Below are 16,751 nucleotides of genomic sequence, written 5' to 3'. Positions count from 1 at the left end.
GGAGGTTCCTCAGAAAATTAAAAATAGACCTACCCTATGACCCAGCAATAGCACTGCTAGGAATTTATCCAAGGGATACAGGAGTACTGATGCATAGGGGCACTTGTACCCCAATGTTCATAGCAGCACTGTCAACAATAGCCAAATTATGGAAAGAGCCTAAATGTCCATCAACTGATGAATGGATAAAGAAATTGTGGTATATATACACAATGGAATACTACGTGGCAATGAGAAAAAATGAAATATGGCCTTTTGTAGCAACGTGGATGGAACTGGAGAGTGTGATGCTAAGTGAAATAAGCCATACAGAGAAAGACAGATACCATATGGTTTCACTCTTATGTGGATCCTGAGAAACTTAACAGGAACCCATGGGGGAGGGGAAGGAAAAAAAAAAAAAAAGAGGTTAGAGTGGGAGAGAGCCAAAGCATAAGAGACTGTTAAAAACTGAGAACAAACTGAGGGTTGATGGGGGGTGGGAGGGAGGGGAGGGTGGGTGATGGGTATTGAGGAGGGCACCTTTTGGGATGAGCACTGGGTGTTGTATGGAAACCAATTTGTCAATAAATTTCATATAAAAAAAAAAAGAAAAAAAAAAAGAAATACAGCCAGACCAACACTAAACCATCCTACACACCTAGAAAACTAGATTTGAGGATTAACACAACAATCTGCACAACCTGAACCACAGAACTCAGCAGGTACACGGCATGGAGAGGTGAACTGGGGGAGAGAGAAGCTGCAGAGGGCAGGGAGCTGTTTTTGCTTGCAGAGAGAGGACGGAGATTGGGGGGAGGGGGAGAAGTATGCAAAAAGCACCTCCCAAAAGCAGCTAGAGAGAAAGTAGAAAAGTGGAAACAACCACAGGGACTGAACAAAAAAGAGAGAAAGGAGAAAGGAAAGGGTTTAAATTCCATTAAGACTCTATAAACAAAGGGAACGCAGAGTCTGAAACTCCGCAGCTCGATACCTGGCGGTGCTCTATGGGAAGGGCGAATCCCCAGGAGCAGAGAGCAAGGTCCTTGGAGTACTCGGGCCACATGGGGAGAGGTGGTTCCCCTGCTGGGAGGACATTTAGTAGAGGCTGTATGTCCACCCCAAGCAGAACCCAGAGAACAACCACAGTCACTAGTGCTGGAACAAGGGCATTAAGGGGGAAGCCTGGTGCCAGATGTGTGTTGAGATTTACCATAATGCCTGAAACACTGCTACACAATCACGTGAACTTGTTCTGGGGTGGGCTGGCACCCAGATGCAGTCTCTGGGCATCAGCAGCAGCATGGTCCCACAAACGTTCCTGAGGGCCAGCGGGCATCAGGCCATTGCTTGGTGAGACTCTCCCCCAGAGGTCAGAACAGGTCAAAGCCACAGTCCCTCAGAAGTGACGGGTCAGAAAATATAGCCATATCTGAGATAAAACTCAGGAGGGAAGTGCTGCCTGGCAACCTGACGGCTTGGTCACGGACTGTAAAAGCAGAGAGTGGACGGAAGCCAGAGAGACAAAGGACAGGTGGGCGATTGCTGATCAGGAAGAAGAGTTCCAATATTAGAGACTGATACAATTTTCACCCCTCCCACACATGTGCATACACACCTACATGTGCCACAACAATCCACCCCAGTAAGCTAAGCAGCGCCATCTAGTGGAGGATGGAGCCATTACACTAAGCCCCGCCCAACTGGGCCAACCTCCCTCTTCAGGAACACTAATCTCTCCACCTGCTTAGTTTACAGACTATAAAATGCTTCATAGTCTGACTTCTACGGGAAACTGATGTAATTTCAATCATATTTCAGTCTGTTCACTGGTCCATCTATTCAATTTCTTTTCCTTTTCTTTTCTTATTCTTGAATAAATAGAAAATTTTATTTTTATTTTTAATTTTCATTGAAAACATATTTAATTTTTTTCTACTATATTTTTTACTTTTTTGGAAATTTTCAAATTCTATTTAATTTCCATTATTTCATTTTATTCTATTTCATTGTATTCATTTCGTCAAATTTTCAAACATTTTCCTTTTTTTTTCCTTTTTTTTTTCTTTTCTTATCTTTCCCTAATCTATCAACCTCCTTCAACAACCAGGTCAAAACACATCTAGGATCTAGCATCATTTATTTGATTTTTTGTGTGTGTTGTTTTTAATTTCCTAATTTTAATTTTGTTTACCTTAATTCCTTTTCTTCCTTCAAAATGATGAAACAAAGGAGTTCACCCCAAAAGAAAGAGTAGAAAGGAATGACAGACAGGGACTTAATCAATACAGATACAGGCAAGATTCTGAACCAGAATTTAGAATCACGATAATAAGAATACTAGCTGGGGTTGAAAACAGATTAGAATCCCTTTCTGCGGAGATAAAAGAAGTAAAAGCTAGTCAGGATGAAATAAAAAATGCTATAACTGAGCTGCAATCTCAAATGGATGCCACGGCGGCAAGCGTGAATGAGGCAGACCAGCAAATCACTGATATAGAGGCCAAACTTATGGAGAATAAAAAAGCAGAAAAAAAGAGGGAGACTACAGTAAAAGAGCACAATTTAAGAATTTCTAGGAATTCTAGGAAGCCAGCATTACCTTGACTCCAAACCCAGACAAAGACCCCACTAAAAAGGAGAATTATAGACCAATTTTCCTGGTTAACATAGACGCAAAAACCCTCAACAAGATATTAGCCAACTGGCTCCAACAATACATTAAAAAAATCATTCACCATGACCAAGGGGATTTATACCTAGGATGCAGGGCTGGTTCAATACCTGCAAAACAATTAACGTGATTCATCACATCAATAAAAGAAAGGACCAGAACCATATGATCCTCTCAATAGATGCAGAGAAAGCATTTGACAAAATACAGCATCCTTTCTTGATAAACCCTCAAGAAAGTCGGAATAGAGGGATCATACCTCGAGATCATAAAAGCCATATATGAATGACCCAATGCTAATATCATCCTCAATGGGGAAAAACTGAGAACATTCCCCCTAAGGTCAGGAAAAAGACAGAGATGTCCACTCTTGCCATTGTTATTCAATATAGTATTGAAAGTCTTAGCCTCTGCAATCAGACAACACAAAGAAATAAAAGGCATCCAAATAGGCCAGAAGGAGGTCAAACTTTCACCCTTCATAGACAACATGATACTCTATATGGAAAACCCAAAAGATTCCACCAAGAAACTGGTAGAACTGATCCATGAATTCAGCAGCTGTGGGATATAAAATCAATGCACAAAAATCGGTTGCATTCCTATAAACCACCAATGAAGCAACAGAAAGAGAAATCAAGGAATTGATCCCATTTACAATTGCACCAAAAACCATAAAATACCTAGGAATAAATCTAACCAAAGAGGTGGAAAATCTATACACTGAAAACTATAGAAAGCTTATGAAAGAAATTGAAGAAAACACCAAAAAATGGAAAAAGATTCCATGCTCCTGGATAGGAAGAATAAATATTGTTAAAATGTCAATACTACCCAAAGCAATCTTACATATTCAATGCAATCCCTATCAAAATAACACCAGCATTCGAGAGGACGGAGGGGGAGCCAAGATGGTGGAACAGCATGGAAGTTTTTTGTGTGTCTCATGTCCACGAAATACAGCCAGACCAACACTAAACCACTCTGCACACCTAGAAAACTGATCTGAGGATTAACACAATTAACAATCTGCACAACCTGAACCACAGAATTCAGCAGGTACACGGCGCAGAGAGTGAACTTGGGGAGAGAGAAGCTGCTGGGGGCAGGGAGCTGCTTTTGTGGGTGGAGAGAGGAGGGAGATGGGGGGGCGGAGGGATAATATGGGAAAAGCACCCCTTCCCAAAAGCAGCTGGAGAGAAGGTGGAAAATTGGAAACAGCCGCAGGGACTAAACTAAATAGGGAGAAAGGAGAAAGGAGAAGGTTTAAATTCCATTAAGCCTGTAAATAAGGGGAGCACAGAGTCTGCAACTCCACAGCTTGATACCTGGTAGTGCTCTGGTGGGAAGGGCGAATCCTCAGGAACAGAGTGGAGTCCGGGAGGTTCTCAGGCCACTCGGGGAAAAGCGGTTCCACTGCTGGAAGGACATTTTGTAGAGACTGTTGAAGCCACCTGGTCCCAGCAGACCCCAGAAAACGGCTACATTCGCTGGTGCTGGAACAAGGTGGTTAAGGGTGAAGACTGGTGCCAGATGTGTGTTGTGATTTTCCATAATCCCTGAAACACTGCTGCTACACTATCTCGTGAACTTTTTCTAGGGCAGGCTGGCTGCAGTCTCGGGGCACCAGCAGCAACAGGGTCCAGCAGGTGTTCCTGGGTGCAGCCAACATTCAGTCATTGCTCATTTGGCCATTGCTTGGTGGGACCCTCCTGCAGAGGGGCAGAACGGGTCAAAGCCACAGTCCTCCAGAAGTAAGGGGCCGGGGAAAACAGCCGCATCTGAGACAAAACTAGGGAGAGAGGTACTGCCTGGGGCTTGGTCACGGAGAGTGAGAAAGCGGGGAGTGAAGGAAAGCTGAAGACAGAGGATGGGTGCGCGATTGCTCATCTGAGAGAACAGACTGGGTAGCTGGCTACGGCATTTTCACCGTTCGTGCACATGCGCATATGCACCTACGAGCGCCGCAATTATCCACCCCAGTAGGCTAGCAGCGCCATCTAGTGGAGAGCGGAGTCATTACACTGAGCCCCGCCCAACTGGGCCAACTTTGCCCTCCAAGAGCACAAGTCTCACCACCGGCTTAGTTTATGGACTATAAAGCACTACATAGACTGACTCCTAGGGGAAAACAAAGCAATTTCAGTCCTACTTCAATCTGTTAGCAGGTCCATCTATTCAGTTTTCTTTCTTTTTTTTTTCTCTTTTACACTTCTTTTTCTTAAATACAGAAAGAGAAAAAATTCATCTTTATTTTCAATTTATATTAAAAACATTTTAAATTTTTATTACTATAGTTTTCACTTTTGTGTAAATTTTTTCAAATTCCATTTTACTCCCATCATTTTATTTTAGTCTACTACAGTGTATTCACTGTTTCAAATTTTCAATTTCCTCTTCTTTCTTTTTTTAATCTTTTTTCTCTTTTTGATTTCTTTTCTTTTTCTTGAATACAGAAAAAGAAAAAATCATATTTATTTTTAATTTTTATTAGAAATGTTTTTGTTTAATTTTTTCTACTATATTCTTTACTTTTGTGTATATTTTTTCAAATTCTATTTTACTCCCATCATCTCATTTTAGTCTACTTCAGTATATTCATTTTTTCAAATTCTCAAACAATTTTTTTTCTCCCCCCCTTTTTCTTCTCTAATCTGTCAAACCACTTTCAACACCCAGACCAAAACACACGTAGGATCTAGCATCATTTATTTGATTTGCATGTGTGTGTGTGTTTTAAATTTTTTTAATTAAATATTTTTTATTTTAATTTCAATTTTTCTACCTCATTAATTCCTTTTCTCCCTTCAAAATGACAAAACGAAGGAATTCACCCCAAAAGAAAGAGCATGAAGAAACAACAGCCAGGGATTTAACCAACACAATACAAGCAAGATGTCTGAACCAGAATTTAGAATCACGATAACAAGAATACTAGCTGGAGTCAAAAATAGATTAGAATCCCTTTCTGCAGAGATAAAAGAAGTAAAAAATAGCCAGAATGAAATTAAAAATAGTATAACTGAGCTGCAATCATGGATGGATGCAGTGGCGGCAAGGATGGATGAGACAGAACAGAGAATCAGCGATATAGAGGACAAACTTATAGAGAACAATGAAGCAGAAAAAAAGAGGGAGATTAAGGCAAAAGAGCACGATTTAAGAATTAGAGAAATCGGTGACTCATTAAAAAGGAACAACATCAGAATCATAGGGGTCCCAGAAGAGGAAGAGAGAGAAATAGGGGTAGAAGGGTTATGTGAGCAAATCAGAGTGGAAAACTTTCCTAACCTGGGGAAAGACACAGACATCAAAATCCAGGAAGCACAGAGGACCCACTTAGATTCAACAAAAACTGACCATCAACAAGGCATATCATACTCAAATTCACAAAATACTCAGGCAAGTAGAGAATTATGAAAGCAGCAAGGGGAAAAAAGTCCCTAACCTACAAGGGAAGACAGATCAGGTTTTCAGCAGACCTATCCACAAAAACTTGGCAGGCCAGAAAGGAGTGGCAGGATATATTCAGTGTGCTGAATCAAAAAAAAAAAAAAAACAAAAAAAAACATGCAGCCAAGAATTCTTTATCCAGCAAGGCTGTCATTCAAAATAGAAGGAGAAGGAGAGATAAAAAGTGTCCCAGACAAAAAAAAAAAAAAAATTAAAGGAGTTTGTGACCACTAAGCCAGCCCTGCAAGAAATTTTAAGGGGGACTCTCTGAGGGGAGAAAAGATGAAAAAAAAAAATGGATATATGTATATATATGTATATATCAAAAGCAACAAAGATTAGAAAGGACCAGATAACACCACCAGAAACTCCAACTCTACAAACATCATAATGACAATAAATTCATATCTTTCAGTACTCACTCTAAACATCAATGGGCTCAATGCTCCAATCAAAAGAAATAGGGTAACAGAATGGATAAGAAAACAAGATCCATCTATATGCTGTTTACAAGAGACCCACTTTAGACCTAAAGACACCTTCAGATTGAAACTAAGGGGATGGAGAACCATCTATCATGCTAATGGTCAACAAAAGAAAGCCAGAGTAGCCATACTTACATCAGACAATCTAGACTTGAAAATAAAGACTGTATCAAGAGATGTAGAAGGGCATTATATCATAATCAAGGGGTCTATCCACCAAGAAGACCTAACAATTGTAAACATTTATGCTCCAAATGTGTGAGAACCCAGATATATAAATCAATTAATCACAAACATAAAGAAACTCATCGATAGTAATACCATAATAGTAGGAGACTTCAATACCCCACTCACAGCAATCCACAGATCATCTGATCAAAAAATCAACAAGGAAACAATGGCTTTGAATGACACACTGGACCAGATGGACTCAACAGCTATATTCAGAACATTTCATCCTAAAGCAGCAGAATATACATTCTTCTCCAGTGCACATGGAACGTTCTCCAGAATAGACCATATACTGGGACACAAATCAGCCCAAAGTAAATACAAAAAGATCAAGATCATACCATGCATATTTTCAGACCACAATGCTATGAAACTCGAAATCAACCACAAGAAAAAATTTGGAAAGGTAACAAATACTTGGAGACTGAACACCATCCTACTAAGAATGAATGGTTTAACCAAGAAGTTAAAGAGGAAATTAAAACATACATGGAAGCCAATGAAAATGATAACACCACAGCCCAAAACCTCTGGGACACAGCAAAGGCGGTCATAAGAGGGAAGTATATAGCAATCTAGGCCTTCCTAAAGAAGGAAGAAAGGTCTCATATACACAACTCAACCTTACACCTTGAAGAGCTGGAAAAAGAACAGCAAATAAAACCCAAAACCAGCAGAAAATAGTAAATAATAAAGATTAGGGCAGAAACCCTTGCTATCGAAACAAACAAACAAAAAAAAACAGTAGAACAGATCAATGAAACCAGAAGCTTGTTCTTTGAAAGAATTAACAAAATTGATACACCACTAGCCAGTTTAATCAAAAAGAAAAAGGAAAGGACCCAAATAAATAAAATCAAGAATGAAAGAGGAGAGATCACAACTAACACAGCAGAAATAAAAACAATAAGAGAATATTATGAGCAGTTATATGCCAATAAAATGGGCAATCTGGAAGAAATGGACAAATTCCTAGAAATATATACACTACCAAAACTGAAACAGGAAGAAATAGAAAATTTGAACAGACCCATAACCAGGAAGAAAATCAAATTAGTAATCAAAAATCTCCTCCAAAAAACACAAGAGTCCAGGGCCAGATGGCTTTCCCGGGGACATTGAAGGAAGAGTTAACACCTAAAATCTTGAAGCTGTTCCACAAAATAGAAATGGAAGGAAAACTTCCAAACTCTTTCTAGGAAGCCAGCATTACCTGGATTCCAAAACCAGACAGAGACCCAACTAAAAAGGAGAACTATAGACCAATTTCCCTGATGAACATAGATGCAAAAATCCTCAACAAAATATTAGCCAACCGGATCCAACACCAAATTAAAAAAATCATTCACCACGACCAAGTGGGATTTATACCTGGGATGCAAGACTGGTTCAATATCTGCAAAACAATTAACGTGATTCATCGCATCAATAAAAGAAAGGACAAGAACCATATGATCCTCTCAATAGATGCAGAGAAAGCATTTGACAAAATACAGCATCCTTTCTTGATCAAAACCCTCAAGAAAGTAGGAATAGAGGGATCATACCTCGAGATCATAAAACCCATATATGAACACTCCAACACTCATATCATCCTCAATGGGGAAAAACTAAGATCATTCCCCCTAAGGTCAGGAACAAGACAGGGATGTCCACTCTCACCACTGTTATTCAACATAGTATTGGAAGTCTTAGCCTCTGCAATCAGACAACACAAAGAAATAAAATGCATCCCAATCGACCAGGAGGAAGTCAAACTTTCACTTTTCACAGATGACATGATACTCTATATGGAAAACCCAAAAGATTCCACCAAAAAACTGCTAGAACTGATTCAAGAATTCAGCAAAGTTGCAGGATATAGAATCAATGCACAGAAATCAGTTGCATTCCTATAAACCACCAATGAAGCAATAGAAAGAGAAATCAAGGAATCGATCCCATTTATAATTGCACCAAAAACCATAAAATACCTAGGAATAAATCTAACCAAAGAGGTGAAAAATCTATACACTGAAAACTATAGAAAGCTTATGAAAGAAATTGAAGAAGACACCAAAAAATGGAAAAAGATTCCATGCTCCTGGATAGGAAGAACAAATATTGTTAAAATGTCGATACTACCCAAAGCAATCTACATATTGAATGCAATCCATATCAAAATAACACCAACATTTTTCACAGAGCTAGAACCAATAATCCTAAAATTTGTATGGATCCAGAAAAGACCCCAAATAGCCAAGCAGTCTTGAAACAGAAAACCAAAGCAGGAGGCATCACAATCCTGGACTTCAAGCTATACTACAAAGCTGTAATCATCAAGACAGTATGGTACTGGCGCAAGAACAATCAGATCATTGGAACAGAATAGAGAGCCCAGAAATGGACCCATAAACGTATAACCAACTAATCTTTGACAAAGCAGGAAAGAATATCCAATGGAATAAAGACAGTCTCTTCAGCAAGTGGTGCTGGGAAAACTGGACAGAGACATGGCCAGAAGAATGAACCTGGACCACTTTCTTACACCATACACAAAAATAAACTCAAAATGGATGAAAGACCTAAATATAAGACAGGAAGCCATCAAAACCCTCAAGGGGAAATCAGGCAAAAACCTCTTTGACCTTGGCTGCAGCAACTTCTTACTCAACACGTCTCCGGAGGCAAGGGAAACAAAAGCAAAAATGAACTACTGGGACCTCATCAAAATAAAAAGCATCTGCACAGGGAAGGAAACAATCAGCAAAACTAAAAGGCAACCGACAGAATGGGAGAAGGTATTTGCAAATGACATATCAGATAAAGAGTTAGAATCCAAAATCTATAAAGAACTTATCGAACTCAACACCCAAAAAACAAAAATCCAGTGAAGAAATGGGTGAAAGACATGAATAGACACTTCTCCAAGGAAGACATCCAGATGGCCAACCGACACATGAAAAAATGCTCAACATCATTCATCATCAGAGAAATACAAATCAAAACCACAATGAGATACCCCCTTACACCTGTCAGAATGGCTAACATTAGCAATTCAGGCAACAACAGATGTTGGCAAGGATGCGGAGAAAGAGGATCTCTTTTGCAGTGTTGGTGGGAATGCAAACTGGTGCAGCCACTCTGGAAAACAGTATGGAGGTTCCTCAAAAAATTAAAAATAGAACTACCCTACAACCCAACAATTGCACTGCTAGGCATTTATCCACAGGATACAGGTGTGCTGTTTCAAAGTGACACATTTACCCCCATGTTTATAGCAGCACTATCAACAATAGCCAAAGTATGAAAGAGCCCAAATATCCATCGATGGATGAATGGATAAAGAAGATGTGGTATATTCATACAATGGAGTATTACTCAGCAATCAAGAATGAAATCTTGCCATTTGCAACTACGTGGATAGAACTGGAGGGTATTATGCTAAGTGAAATTAGTCAGAAAAAGACAAAAATCATATGACTTCACTCATATGAGGACTTTAAGAAACAAAACAGATGAACATAAGGGAAGGGAAGCAAAACAATATAAAAACAGGGATGGGGACAAAACGTAAGAGACTCTTAAATATAGAGAACAGAGGGTTGCTGGAGGGGTTATGGGGGGAGGGGAATGGGATAAATGGGTAAGGGGCATTAAGGAATCTACTCCTGAAATCATTGTTGCACTATATGCTAACTAACTTGGATGTAAATTAAAATGTGTAGATGTAGATGATATAGATATATAGATACAGATATAGATATAATTCTCTCTCTCTTCCTCTCCCTCTCTCTCTCTCCTCTTCCCCTTTCTTTTTTTTTTAATTTTTTTTTAACGTTTATTTATTTTTGAGACAGAGAGAGACAGAGAACGAACAGGGGAGGGGCAGAGAGAGAGGGAGACACAGAATCCGAAACAGGCTCCAGGCTCTGAGCGGTCAGCACAGAGCCCGACGCGGGGCACGAACCCACGGACCGTGAGATCATGACCTGAGCCGAAGTCGGACGCCTAACCGACCAAGCCACCCAGGTGCCCCTCTTCTTCCCCTTTCAAGTGGGTATTCTTTCCCTCTCAAAAAGACAATAATAATAAAATAAAATAAACTTCTATTATTTTTCGTATTCAAATATAATGCATATTCATTATAGAAAATTTAAAGAAAATAAAGATCATCCAATAACATTATTCTCGACATTTAATCAATACTTCATTTAGAATCACTGCCACTGTCATCATCAACATCATTCTCTCTTCATTCTGCTTTCTTTTTTCTTCTTCCAGTTCTCTCTCTCTCTCTCTCTCTCTCTCTCAATCCATGCATATTGTTAAAAAAAAAAATCCTTCATCACGGATAACCGTGTGCTAACAGCTTGGTGTGTATTATTCCACACATTTTTTATAGCTATTACAAACAAAATGGACTCTACAGGTTGTCATTCAAACCAAAGACCACCATGAACACACCTGCACTTGAGCTTCTCACTCTGCAGTGAGGGAAAACACACACCATGGAAACTGCAGCCATTTCAGTAAGAGGCTGTTAGAATTTAAAGGATTTGGGTTTGAGCTCAGCAATCTACAGGAGGGTTTAAGGAAGCTGGGCTCTGCTCTGAATTGGCTGTTTCCTGGCAGCAAGACAATTGGTACCTTAATAAATGTCATCCAGAAGGAGGGCAAAGTAACGTGAGGCGCAAGGCTAAAGATGGGGAAAATTGGCAAAGGAACAGCAGTCCCTACTATTAACCAGGAAGGGTGCGTGCTTGGTCATTTTTGTGGTTTGGACAGTGTTCCTGTTTTGTCTGTTTGCAGACATGATTACGGAGTGGTCTTGTTTTTATCTGCTCCATCATATCACGGTGGCCTTACTGATGCTGCTGTGCTGTGAAACAGAACTCCACAGCCTCACGGAGATGCCAGGCCAGCTCCCATGGTTTTCTCTTTTTTTTTTCACCTAACAATGTTGTTCCAAATTGACATTTCTTCCAAGTCAACATTGAGTCTTCTTTAACCAAACTTCTCTTGTTAAATGATTGGATTTTTCTAATATTTTAAGCTTACGATACTAAAATGAAATCCTTTAGAAATACATCTTTGCACACTTATACTGTTATTTCCTTAACAGATGGGGCACTTGGGTGGCTCAGTGGGTTAAGTGTCAGACTCTTGGTTTCAGCTCAGGTCAATCTCACAGTTTTGTGGGTTTGAGCCCTGCATCCCGCTGTGCACTAGAAGTGCAGAGCCTGCTTGGGATTCTCTCTCTCCTTCTCTCTCTCTGCCCCTTCCCCACTTGCGCTGTCTCTGTCTCTCTCAAAATAAATAAATAAACTTTAAAATTTTTTTAAAAAATATATTTCTAGACATGTAAATACTGGGTCAAATGATGTACACATTTTAAAGTTTTTGATATCACCAGATTGCCTTCCATAGGGCTTGTACCAATTTCACTTCCCACAATAGGATAGGCGAATACTCAATTTCCCACCCCAAACCCTTATCAGCACCGAGTCATGAAGTATCATCAATCTTTTTTTTTTTTTTATCTTTGTCAGTTGTAGCCCAGGGAACATCTTGTTTTGTTGTGTAAAATTGGATACACAACAAAGACCAAAGGAGCCACATAGGTCTCACTAGACTACACTATGCTAGACTGTCTCAGTCATTTCAGGGAAGTCCAGTCAGGGGGCACAAAGCCTTTTGTTGATGTCTCAAGTCTGTTTCTCAAACTTCCAGTTAAGAAGACATATATACAGAAAGGGGCATCTTTGGGTTCCTTGAGATTTGGGACACTCTGACAGCAGTGCTTTTCTTTTCTTTTCTTTTTTAACTTGTTTTATTTTTTATTTTTTTAAATTTACATCCAAATTAGTTAGCATATAGTGCACCAATGATTTCAGGAGTAGATTCCTTAGTGCCCCTTACCCATTTAGCCCATCCCCCCCCACAACCCCTCCAGTAACCCTCAATTTGTTCTTCATATTTATGAGTCTTTTCTGTTTTGTCCCCCTCCCTGTTTTTATATTATTTTTTCCCTTCCCTTATGCTCATCTGTTTTGACAGCAGTGCTTTTCAAAATGTGTGTTCTCTGCTCACTAGTCTGCCTCTCCACTGAATTAGGAGTTTCAAGGAGGCAGGGACTGTGTCTTAATCATTTTCTTTTCCAATATTTTTATTGTGATAAAATCACATAACATAAAACTTACCATCTTAACCACCTTTAAATACATTCATACTGTTATGCAACCATCAGCACCATCTGTCTCCAGAACTCTTTTGCAAAACTTTTTTTGTAAAACCTTGTAAAACTGAAACTCTGTCCCCATTAAACAATCGCTCCCCGTTCTCCTCACCCCCGGCCCCTGGTCACCTTCTCATCATGTCCTCAAGGTTTATCCTTGCAGCATGTGTCACAATTTCCTTCAAGCATTGTAAGAAATAAATATGTTGCTTTAAGCCACTAAGAGTATAGGGCTGTTTGTTACTGCATCATAACAAAGCCTGTCCTGACCAACACAGCAATAAATGCCTACAAGAATAAGAACATATCTATCAAAGCTCCTAATGGCAGTTTGTCATAAACGTGTGTAGAGGTGGCATTGGTTTCTCAACTAGGACCCATAAGTTCATGTTCCCTTCTTTTGAGGATGTTCACTCAGGAATTACAAGGTGATCACAACTTGTGATGAGCTATAGTGTTATGATGAAACCATAAGTTGCCTAAATCCAGTAAATCTGAGAGATAATAGGTTTTGAGTCTGATAAAAGATTGATTTTGTGGATATGTATGAGGAGAGGCTATCTGAGGAGGAATGTCTCCTACAAAAGGATGGAGGAAGGCCCTCTTTCTTCACTTCAGACACCTAGTGTTCACTCAGCTCTACCCTGTCCACAGTCCATTCTGCTCTCTCACTCTCTAGGCCAGTTCATAATGCAGGCACTCTGGACTCAGCCAGGGTTAAAAATGCTGCTATTCATTACAACAGGCATGAATTTTTCTCCACAAACTCACAGGTGAGAAAAATATTACTTTATTTCTACACAGCAAATTAACTGGTCCTCAGCTCTCTGTCACTTCTGGGGGAAAATATTCTATCTCAGCCATCTTGAGGGTAGCCATCCTTCTCTCAAGAACTGAGCATGAATTCAGGGAACTCAGTGTGGCTCCCAGCAAAAGGCAGGAGTCTCCAGTTCCTATGCTCAGTGATGAGCAGCTCATAATCTGAGCTGACAGAAACAAAACTTCTACACCAAACATGGGGACACTTCCCCATAACCTCAAGGCCAAGACTGTCTCCAACATTCATACATTAGATCCCTCCAGAGCTTGTGTCACTCCTGGAGAAGCTGCATGGAAGCAGGGTACAGGTCTACATCACTAAAAGAATAAAACAGCCATCCCCATCCTCACCTCAGGGAAGGGCCACTTCTGCCTCCTCACTTCTTCTAGAGGAAGGAACAGGAGCTTACCTATCATGCACAATTACATGTGTCTTAAAAGGGGAGTCCTGGGAATGGGTGCCAAGTCTTTGCATTCTTGGGCTTGCAGGGGAGAATTTCAGTGAACGAATGCATGTGGGACTGACCAGAACCCCTAAGCTGACAGATACAAAGTATGTCCACCAAGGCCTGAGGCCTAGACTTTCCCCATGAGTTCTCTGGTAGCTACTACCAGAAAGGTCTAGTCAGCCTCCTCTTCAATACTTAACCCTCAGAGAACTCCTGGGGTGAACCCAGTCCTGAGAGGATTTTATTCCCAGCCTCAACTCCAAGTCCTTGCATGAACTTGAGGGTAGGACATGGGTCTTTGAGTCCAGTACCAGTTGCTGATTCCTCCTGCTCCAGGGCTCCAACTGCAGGTGGTGAAAGCGCTTAGCTTGTGGTCTGCCAAGCCTTGGAGTTCATGAGAGGGCTGCCAACTGTGATGTAAATGAGGAGTACCACACCCGCCAGTGGGCAGGCCTGGGGTTCACCTAAACCCCAGGCCCATTAGGCCTAGGGAAAACTAGTCCCATGGCTGTGAGTCTTTGAAAAAGAGAGGGGCAGAGAGTTCCTGGCTTGTGCTAATTTCTCCCTGAAACTGATCTCTTACCTGTACCCTTCCAACCATACCTGGCTTCATCTAACATCCCAGGGGAGCTAGATCATTCTGTTGCTTGCCCTTCCCTACCTCAACCAGGACCTGGTGTTTTACATCAATCCAGATGGACCTCTCTGGAACCACATCTTCTATCTACTGGCCACACAAATTGCCATATCACATAGAGGCCTCGCCCTAGACCCCACCAGGGGTCTGCATTTATTACTTTTTATTTTTATTAATCGTTTGTTTAACGTTTATTTATTTTTGCAAGAGAGAGCACAAGCAGGGGAAGGGCAGAAAGAGAGGGAGATAAGAGGATCTCTGTGCTAACAGCACAGATCTAGACGCGGGGCTCAAACTCACAAACCGCAAGATTATGACCTGAGCCAAAGTTGGTCACTTAATCAACAGAGCCACCCAGGCACCCCAGGGGTCTACATGTAAAAACTGTGGAACTATTTCTTATTTTTATTGCTAGTTTCTCCTTCAGTTGGTGAAGATGATTTTTAAAAATTCCAACCTTGCCTTTGTTACAACAAGAAGGCCAGTCTTTATATATATATACACACACACACCTCAGATATATATATATATATAGATAGATATAGATATATAGATATATATATGCCTTTTTTAAGTTTATTTATTTTGTAAGAAGAGAGAGAGCTTGCAGGAAGGGCAGAGAGAGGAGAAACAATCTCAAGCAGGCTCCCACTGTCAGCACAGAGCCTGATGCAGAGCTCGAGCTCACGAACCATGAGATCACAACCTGAGCAGAAACCAAGAGTCAGAAGCTTAAGCCACCCAGGTGCCCCAAAAAGGCCAGTCTTATCCCCACACCCTTGAGACACATTCTGTGTGCAGTTGACCAAGAAACATCGGTTGTAGCCATGACTGCCCCCCTCTGACAGGGACACAGTAGCCACGAGGATCAGGGCCTAGCAGATACCAAAAGAATCCCTTTACTGCCATCACTGAGCCACCAGTGAAGTTGTGGGGCTGCTGGGGACAAGGAGGGCCCCTGGAAAAGGAAGTGAGTCTGCCTGCTGCTGGGTTAGGGCCAGTGGTGCCCTGGAGCTCACTTGGCTTGTGAGAGCCAACAGCAAGCATCCTTCTCTGACTCTGCTTTCAGTGAGACCATGTGGGTAGCATACCACTGGGTAGGGGTGACAAGATGAGAGTCACAATTTATGGACCAGGGAACAGAGTCAAAAGCAGAGGGGAATTTAAGAGTGAGGGCCAAAAAGTGGGCAATCAGGAGGTAAACACAAACACAAGGCCCAACCCTCCCCCTCCCCATGGCTGCTTTAATGTGTGAAACCAGGCAGGTCTCTGGCTTCCAGAATCCTCACAATTCTCCCTGCAGGAACCCTGCATCTTTCTTGAGCCCTCTTATCCACAGACAGATCCTCTCCCTTCCCACACAGGTAAAAGATCATGCAGTTATTCACACCATTTCTTTGGGAGTTGGCTCCACACTCCTGTGCTATCACTCATTCTTGGGGCTTGAACTTTACACCAAGAGTGACTCTTTTCCCTTCGTGCCTATTTCCCTCTTCTTCATTTTTTCCTACATTTCTCCTCGTTTCCCCTCAACCAGAGCCACTGTCCAAGGACCAAATGCCCCAAAGCTACTGTGATCTGGTCCCCTCCACCTCCTCACAGAGACCCCAGGCCCCTCTGACATCTCTTCACCTTTCCTCCTCCCCCAAAAATGGAACAAACCCATAATCTCAAGAGAATAAACCCAAGAACACAAAGACTTCTTCCATTCTCATATAGGACTAATAAAGTCACTAAGCTCAGGCACATCTGATTATAAAAACTACAGGTCCTGCCTCCCAAAACCTGGACACCAGCAGCTAAGATC

Source organism: Lynx canadensis, chromosome A3 (genome assembly GCF_007474595.2).
Source record: "Lynx canadensis isolate LIC74 chromosome A3, mLynCan4.pri.v2, whole genome shotgun sequence".
NCBI lineage: Eukaryota > Metazoa > Chordata > Mammalia > Carnivora > Felidae > Lynx > Lynx canadensis.
The sequence above is the reverse complement of the archived record's forward strand: the minus strand, read 5'-3'. Positions refer to the sequence as shown.